The 9,254-nt window shown below is 35.1% G+C and overlaps 1 long non-coding RNA gene across 1 annotated transcript; it reads left to right on the top strand.

The window, feature by feature from the left end:
- Positions 1 to 6,114: 6,114 nt before the first annotated feature.
- LOC119641965 lies at positions 6,115 to 8,137 on the top strand. The gene is made up of 2 exons (XR_005247918.1): positions 6,115 to 6,187; positions 6,967 to 8,137. It is a non-coding gene; the product is annotated as an uncharacterized LOC119641965 (long non-coding RNA).
- The last annotated feature ends 1,117 nt before the right edge of the window (positions 8,138 to 9,254 follow it).

Below are 9,254 nucleotides of genomic sequence, written 5' to 3'. Positions count from 1 at the left end.
GCTCTTTTGGTGTTAAACCTCCATGGATTTTGAAGGACTGCTCTTTTGACATTTCGCTGTCTATGCACAAGAAAGAAAATACTCCAAATTACGTCTTCAGGAATCTAATAGCTGAAAAAACCCAAATATTGGAGAGTACTAGTTGGAATCTTTTATACACGCATGGCTCAAAATCTTCTGGTCTGCCTCCTGCTTGTGCCGTGATAGATGCTACAGGACAGGTTCTTCTCAATCACATATTTCATGAAAGTACTTCAACTTTCACAACCGAAGCCATAGCTACCCTTCCCGCTGCGAACCTTGCTCATAAAAACAAACTCAAAACCGTCATAGTTACCGACAGGTTGTCTGTATTACAAGCTATTCGGAATCCTTCGACTTCGAAATGGAGCACCATCAACAAATTAGGGAATATTATTACAACACCCGACGGAAAAATTAAAATGTTATGGGTACCAAGTCACATCGGTTTATTGGGAAATGAGCAGGCTGATCGAGCGGCAAAGTATGTTGCTTCTGCTCCTCTAATTATGGATGATGTCATGGAAAAGTTGGATCTTCAAAGATACATTGGCAGAAAAGTTAAAGAGAAAATTGCAGAAGAAAATTTACAATACCATCATCAACACTACTCTTCCATTAACCCTCAATTAACTCCACCTTTATATCCAATTAATGTTGAGAAAATGAAGATCCAAACATTTTCGAGAATTCGCCTTGGTCATATAATTGCAACTCACCAATGGATCTTGAAGAAGTTTTCCTCCCAAATCTGCAGTTGTGGACAAACTCTCACCATAAAGCACATTCTTTGCGACTGTCTTAACTTGTGCTTGGCTAGAAGTATTGCATTTGGAACGATTAACCCTTTGGACATTCTACAATCAGCTTTAGAACAGAATATGAATTCAATATATTACTTTTTTAATACTACTAAGCTCATTATCTAATATCCATTTATTTAAATTAGAGCCGATAGCCTGTGTTGCTAGTGCTCAATGTCTTTTTTTTAGTTTAAGAATTTATTTCATTAGTCTAAAATTATAATAATAATAATGATAATAATAAATTGTTGATTTGCTGAATAGAAAAAGAAGCAGAGTATAATAAATTTTTCATCTAACTCTCCTAAAACCAAGTCGAGAAACTTCACGTTTTTATATTTCACGGCGGCGAATGGCCCTTTTAAATTGATCTTCATCACATTAGATACTTTCAGATTTGTGAAAGCGAATTAAACAAGTAAGAAGGAATTGCTTCGTTTACGAACCAGTTTTATAGAACTTTTTGATGTTTGCGCTTGATAAAGCACTCGACGAATGTGCCTGTTATTTTGCCATGTACCCACTCTCTCCCAAAATTTGAAATCGCTGACTTGGAATTACGTATATAATTTTTTGGAACCAGCTGTGTTTATTCAATTCTTCAAGTAGTTGAAACCGTCGGGTTCCGAAAGATCTCCACGAAGTAAATCGGCTGGAGATCTATCTTCGACCTTAGGCAGGAAACGATAAGTATAAACGATCGTAAATCAGCGTTCGACTAATCCGTTTAAAGGAGATGAAAAGGCGCAGTTGTAATATGTTTGATACTCAATCTGTTCAAAAAGTTGTTCAAAGTTTCCGATGTTAATTGAGGACCATTACCTCCATTCTCAGTATACCATGAACAGCAAAGATTAAACGTAAGTCATTAAAGGTACCATCTGTCGTTGTAGCGTGCATCGTACTCACACAAGGAAATTGGTAATAGGCATCGTCGCAAATGAACCGCATTGAATTGAAGATCAGACCGGCAAAGCTAACGTGAATACGTTACCAGCGGACTATTGGTTTCGACTAAGTTTGATTTTCCTTAGGTGGAGCAGAATTTTGGGTTTCACAAATATAACATTGTGAGAAATTTTTTCCTACTGGTTTAAATTCATTAATAACTTTAAATCACCTACGATTTTTTCTCCAAATTCACAAGGTACTATGCCATCAGCTGTAATTATACGACCCAGATATACCATTTTATCTTGTAAGAAGTGGCATTTCAGTGTAGGATGGTGAATAGTATGCCCGGCTCACTAAACGTTAAATTTAATTCTGCTTTCAATTTCGGCAAATGTGCGAAAGTACTGATCTGGCTCTAAAAAATTTAGGCTTATTCTTGCATGGATGCATACATAACGAGTAGAGCGCAGGGGGTTCGTGTTACCTTCCTTGTTATCTACCTTGTTGACCTTCTGAAAATTCAATTACCATCCACACATTTGATGCCAAGTTAAGATCTCTTGGAAATCTGCTCCTTTCGCATCTCTGTTAATATTCCATGGAATAAGAAACAGGGAAGTTCTTGGTACGCAGCTTTGAATCCTGACCAGTGCGTCATTTCGGTTACGCGTGTTTCAATTGTTTGTTACAAATATAAGAAGCAAATGTCATAGATAATTTAGAAAACAAATTAAAAATTCATATACTTTGTTTGGCCACATTTAATCCTAAATTCTTCAAAATAGAAGAGAAAAAGTTATCATAAAAAGAAACTTAAAAATACTTTTTTTGTGTAGAAATATATAAAGCAAATGTAATGACAATTTTTGCTAAACCATAAACCTTAAAAATAAAAAGGAAGAATTGAACTAAAATTAAATCCTTGACTGTTGAAACGTCAATTTAAAAAAAAAAAAATAAATAAATATGTGTTAGGTTGTGAGGATAGACTACAGGGTTTGTTGGCACCAACTTCGCGGTCGCCCATGTAAAATCATGGGCTGATGGAGACTACACGTGAAGCTGGGTATAAAATGAGCTTAGGCATAAAACCGCTATATCCGGAAAGTAAGTTTCAACTGTTCGTTGCTCCCATAACGATTTTAGCAGGCCTTTCTTTACTCTAAACATGTGTGGAGGGTCTGTGCGATAAAAATTGAAACCCTTTCATTACATCCGAGCGAGCTTACTAATGACACGTGTATTCATCCGTTTACAGCCCTTACCCTTTTCGACGTTTTTAACATAAATAATTTGTGTTCATTACACAACAGGGAACAAAATATTTCGATTAAATACAATTCTTTGTTACACAAAAGTGGTTGGAACCGAAAAGCAAACAAGCTTGACATAAGGGGCAACGTTTGTTCAGAAGTTGACAAACACAAGGGCTATGTAAAACTAGGCCACTGAAAAGTGAGGACAACGGAAAACCTTGCAGATTGATACTAATACAATCTGTGATTCGAAAACTTAAAACACAAACTGAAAGTCGGTTCCTTTTTTTTACACAACTTCATTTAGCCAGAGTACGGAGCGCTCTTTAGAAAGGCAAGTGCAGTTTTTTTCTCTTCTTTCTTTTTAGTTGCTTGTACATATCTATGTATGAACATTATTTTTTATGTACATACTCTTTGCTGTAAAGATACAGTTTAACGTAGATATGTGAAAACGGAACGAACTAACACGAAGCACTTCAGCGCAAATACGTTCATTCGTAGGCTTATTTAAGTATTAATCCTTTTTTTTTTTCGTCCTCTCAACTTGACTAGCCAAGCTAAAAATTATGAAAGATAAGTTTTAATAATATGAAAACTCTTTTGAGTCGACCATCATCTTAAACTAGACTTGACACTCGTTCTCGCCAGAAATACAAGTACAAAGTACATTTACGGAAACTAAAAATGAAGGGTATTGTATAGAGATGTTAGGCTCCTAGCAATATCACTATAATTCATAGGCCGAACAGGAGCAACAGCAGTTTATGGAAAAGATACTGTTCACTTCGTGGCTCAGCAATATGCCAACAATTATCCATTTCAACCGTGGCATTCAAAGGGACATATTAATACGATGTAAATCCTCAAGTAATACAAACTGATTATTGAAAAATAACACACCAACAAAACGCCCATTCAAACTAAAAAAATGATTAAGCTGAAATAAGCAAAAATTATTTTTCATCACAATTTTAGCAAGATTTTCAACTGATTTATTGTTTTTTTATACTGCAGTTCTCTGGCTCCTCTTTATGCCTAGTGAAACGATTAAATTCAAAGTTCCACAATAGACCGTCAAGAGAGCTTATTAATTACTTTCTTCCTACTGAATGTGCAATTACATCAGCTGTCCTTTACTTGGAACCAATACGGATTGTTTTATCTGCCCTCCGTGATCAAATCAGCAGGAATCTTAATGTACGCAGATGATTTAAAATCCTTCGTCTAGTTAAGTTTAGAACCGGACTCGACTCTTCTGCTGTGTGATTTAAAATTTTGATTGCATTTCTTCTATGTACAGCTGTTGACCATCTGGGCAATGTTATGCATCTGATAGTGACGGCCAATTTCGATTCGCGTCGTACATGGTTCGCCCTGCATAAAATAAAAAATTGTTCACAAAAAATAAAGCAGCTTCCAACGAATAAAAGCAAAACATAGTGTAAGGAAGCAGACTGCCTTACACATTCCAAACGTTAGAGTTCAATGTAATTCAAACATAAATAAATATCACCTAACCTATATGCAACTGTAATTAAGCTAACTAAGTTCTTACATTTAAACCTCTAGTCGTGATATCGTCACTCAAAATGGTAATGCAACGCTGCGTTACCTCGTTTTGCAGCTTTATATAAGTACTATTGTAGCTTTCTGTAATTCACCCTCTCAAGTAAATGTTAGCATGTAAGTGTTAGAGTAAGTAAACACACCTCGCATTGAAAGCTGTAGAAATCAACGCATTGGTGTGGCAGCCAACAATCATAAAAGCAGTACACAAACAACGATCTTTCGTTTAGTTGTTCAGCAGCAGTCGAGCTAACAGGTAAATCAAGAGCCCCTTAAGTAGCAGTAGTTTGTAGGCCAGTCCGTCCGGAACGAGGTCCTTAAGATAACAGTGTGCTCTTGCATCATTATCGTACAGGCTCTCGTCCCGAAGGGAAAGCCTTGCAAAACCTCATAGTCCTTTACTTTCGGAACGGGGTCCTTAAGGTAACAGACGTGTTCCCGCGTCACCACTTTATGGGCTTGCGGCCCAAAAGCACACCTTAGGAACCTTGAACCTTTAGGGACCCAGAAGACTGCTTGCTTAACCACTAAAAATTAACTTAACTAAATCTTACACGCAACAGTTTCATTGGCGCAACGCAGTCACACGCGGATCACATTTCTTCAGTAGAAAGAAAACGATGCTGCCCACTAAAAACATGTTGGTTTTTTTGTTTCTCTACGAAGTAATTTCGCAAATAGGGCCACTTTGTACTCTTCTTGAATTCCGCCATATATTTGCTTTAGTACGAAAATACGCTGGACAGCCCTGAGCGAAACCCTAACTATAAATTGACCCCCGTTAAAATTGCTTTAAATATATATTGAGCCATAAAATATATAATAGTTTATTCTTTCTATCGTAGTGTGCTTATACAGAAAGTACTATAATATAATCATACTTAGCTCCATAGTTACCACATTCCTTGTCATTAGTGTTGGGACCCGCCCAGCAGTGTATCATATTTCTACTTTCTGGAGTGTAATCATCTAAGTACTCAGTCGCCATGATTATCGCCTTTTTTTTTGGAAGACAATTGATTATCGCCAAAAGGTGAATCATCTGGCATTGTTCCCAACTTTCCAATACCTTTTGTCAGACTTTTCATTAAAATGCAGTAATAACTGAAGGTGGCGTAAGACCTCATATAAGAGCGAAATAGACGTTTGTTTGTTCTGTATGAACAAATGACCTTTGGTAAACAATAATAATCATAGAAAATAAGATGAAAAGAACTATAAATTTTGTGTTAAGCCATAAAATAATAAACGAATTTGAACGTTAAAACAATCATAATCAATTTACAAGGAAATTACATTTAACTGCCAGTATGTAAAAAGTTTTTTTCAATCAAAAAAGGCAGTAATAATTTTTCAACAGAAAGAAATTGCAAAAATTTGCTTTTTGCTAATAACATTTTTGGTTAGAAAAGGTAAAAATTGCAAAAGTTATTGTGAAAATTCTTATTAAACGTTAACCTTCAATTTACTACGAAGTTAAATTCATGTCGAAAAACACAAGAGAAGAATCAATAGCTCTAGACAAAGTGTACAGCATCCGTATTTATCCAATACAATTACAATTGTGATGTCATCAACTATATACAGTATCTTTATCATCTATAATAGCAATTGCATCAACAACATAACAACAACACACAAGCGGTATGTTGAGGTTTTCATTGTATTTATTTTAAGGATTAAGCATGCATATGTACAATTTGTTTAGTACTTAAGTAATCATATATCATATATATGCTATATATTTAACCTATTTGACCATATATATGCTATATATTTAACCTGTTTCCTTTTAGTTAATTTATAGACTTCAATATTGTTTTTTTTGTTATGAAAAGGCAGATAAATTAAAAACAAAAGAAAAAGATAAAAAACGTATTGACGTTTTTTTCTTATATGACAGCATAGCAGGTTTGACCGTCATCGGACAAACTTCGGGGTCTCCCATTGCAAATCATGGGCCGAAGGAGACCGGGTAGGGTGCAAAGTGGCCCACCGCTTATGATCTGTTCGTTCGGTAAGTGGCCTTCGTCCGTCCGCTAAATCCTGTAAGGGTAAACACGTGTATTTCTTTTAGATGTAAGCGTCTGTGGAGTGTCCGAGGGTCCGTCCTCTCCCTTATCCCCAAACTAGCTAGCTCAGCAAAGACACCTGCGACAGATCTGACATAACTCTGACTGCACTTTTAGCGACAATCACGATCAAACTTAAATGGTCAGATTTTAATGGTGACTGTAGCCTACTTTATAACCGCCCGCATATAATAAAAGCATACGCAGGAATACTTGGGGGTAATCAACGCTGGTATGAGAGGCGATCTGAGGAGTACATATATACCACCGGCGTTGCGCTGAGCGAGTAAAATTGTGAAAATATGGGTTGGTGTATACAAACGTATTTACAGTTTTTGAACATTTTTCTAGGTCGCTGGGGAATTCTACAAGGAGAGCGAAGAGCTGCTACAGCCCAAAGATGCTGGGAAGCATCATTGCACAACATTTTCGTCCACTGCAAAGTGCAAGCAGATGATTTGAATACTCCAGCTTTCTAGGCAAGCTATAAAGATGATGGTGTCGGTGTTTGTATGGAAGTGCCACAATTAAGGCAGTGCGGTGTCTAAGTTACAGGATTGCTGCAACTAAATTTACGAACATAACAATCTTAAATATAAAAATAATCTTTAAATAAGTAAAACTCACAAAAATTGACATAAAAATAAATAAATACTGAAAGTAAAACTTTTTTATATAAGGGATCTCGTTTTTATTTGTTCATAAATGAGCATGAAAGAAAAGATTTGGCATACAGGAACAGAAGAGAAAATTTAATATAGTGATGAGGAAGACATCATTTATATGAGGTAATCATTAACAATGTATTATAACTGTTAACATTCATTTTTCATTCTGTACAAAAGAATATAAAGCAGTTAACTTTTTCTGCAATGAAAATTTAGATACTGGATTTAACTTTGTTAGTTTTTTCAGTTGGGGTACATAATTTGTTATTCATTTAACTTTGCATGTTTACTATTGTTTACCGTAGGTAGCTTGTTTATACAAAACAAATAAACGTCAATTTGGCTCTCATTTTTTACGTTCCCTTAATTAATAATGGAAAATTTGAGAGAAAGTATTGTGGTATTTGATTAACCTCTTGGCGATAATCAATTGCCTCCTAAAAAAGCATGCGATAATCACGCCGGTGATCGCCTACTTAGATGATTACCTGTATATGGAAATATGTTGTTATTCGGAAGTAGCGAATCGGCATTATTTTCCCAAAATTAAAGTTATTAGAAGTAAACTGTAAATTAACATTTTTTGGTAAAAACACACGAACATGTAGTTCGCTACAGTAAGAACACTAAAATTTGTATATAAAGCTTATTTCAGAGGAGCAACGCTCCAGCAGTTAAATAGCCAACGCTTACGACCGGGTAAGCGGGCAACTTTACTTCTAGAGCAGATTGCCGCCGATAGAGTCGGCAATAGATGTCTGTGCTACTAGGGAATACATGTTAAAATATAAAAAAAAAGAAAAGCAAACAAATTATTATTCCAGTAAAAAAGGAAATGAAATAACTTCAACGACTCAAGTCAAGCAAAACCTCGTTAACATTTTGTTTTTTTTATACGGAAGGAGACGAAGTCATAAGACAGCATATTATTAAAAATTAACATTTGGTGAGGTTTGCTTATGTCATTTAAACGTTTTGATATATTTTGTATAATTTTTTTGTGTAAAAGACACGCATTCTACCTCATTCTTCTTGTAGTTATTGTTCAAATCTTGGACAGAAGAGATTGACTATTTTGCACACGGCGGTCTAATTCATCCAGTTTATATTTTTGATAGTGTTCCCCTCTCAGTGGTGAGAGGGGAACAGGGTTATATTAGAAGCAGTCATATAAGAGCAATTCTTGAATCAAACAGGACTTACGCTTGAGGTCGTTGTCTTGGTAGAGTTTCAATGTTTCCAAAATACGAAGTTTATCCGTACTTTCTTTCAAATTTTTTTCAACATCATATTTTTATTTTTTTTCAGTAACCTATATCATTTAATAGGCTTGTCCTTCTACTACATTTTTCACAATTCAAGTTTATTTGAGCATGAGACAATTTGTGGGATTTTGCTCATGACTCATAAGTTATAAAAGATACAAGTCTGAAATCTTCTAAATTTATTCTATTACAGTATGCGTGTTCAAATGGGACAAAATCGCCTACAAACTGTTATAAAACATCTAATTTTAATTTTCTTCACCTTTTTAACGTTTTCTACAAACAAAACAGAATGTTAAAATTTTTTCTGTACATTAAGATACGTTGTCTTTAATTGGGAAAAATGGAACGTGCATACTCATTATTACAAGGTCTTAAAACTCCGTTATTTTATATATGCATGTTTTCTTACGCATTATTCTTAAGTTGCAGGTGAACAATGTATAGATTTCCTTAGTCCCAACACATTGTATTTCACATTGTATAGATCCCCTTAGTCCCAAAACTGGAAATAGAGGACCACGCCCATCGCAAGCAAATGAATTCAATTCAAACTTTTAAAACTTCTAAATAATGACAAAGTAATAATAGCTTGATAAAATGTATGGTGGTAAGTATGTCTTATGTAGCTTTATTGACACAATTTTTTTTCTTTTCTTTTCTAATTTTGATGGCACCTTCGACTACTGAGTTCGGCATGAAATCA

Source organism: Glossina fuscipes, unplaced genomic scaffold (genome assembly GCF_014805625.2).
Source record: "Glossina fuscipes isolate IAEA_lab_2018 unplaced genomic scaffold, Yale_Gfus_2 198, whole genome shotgun sequence".
NCBI classification, from domain to species: domain Eukaryota; kingdom Metazoa; phylum Arthropoda; class Insecta; order Diptera; family Glossinidae; genus Glossina; species Glossina fuscipes.
This window is presented reverse-complemented; position numbering and strand designations above follow the sequence as displayed.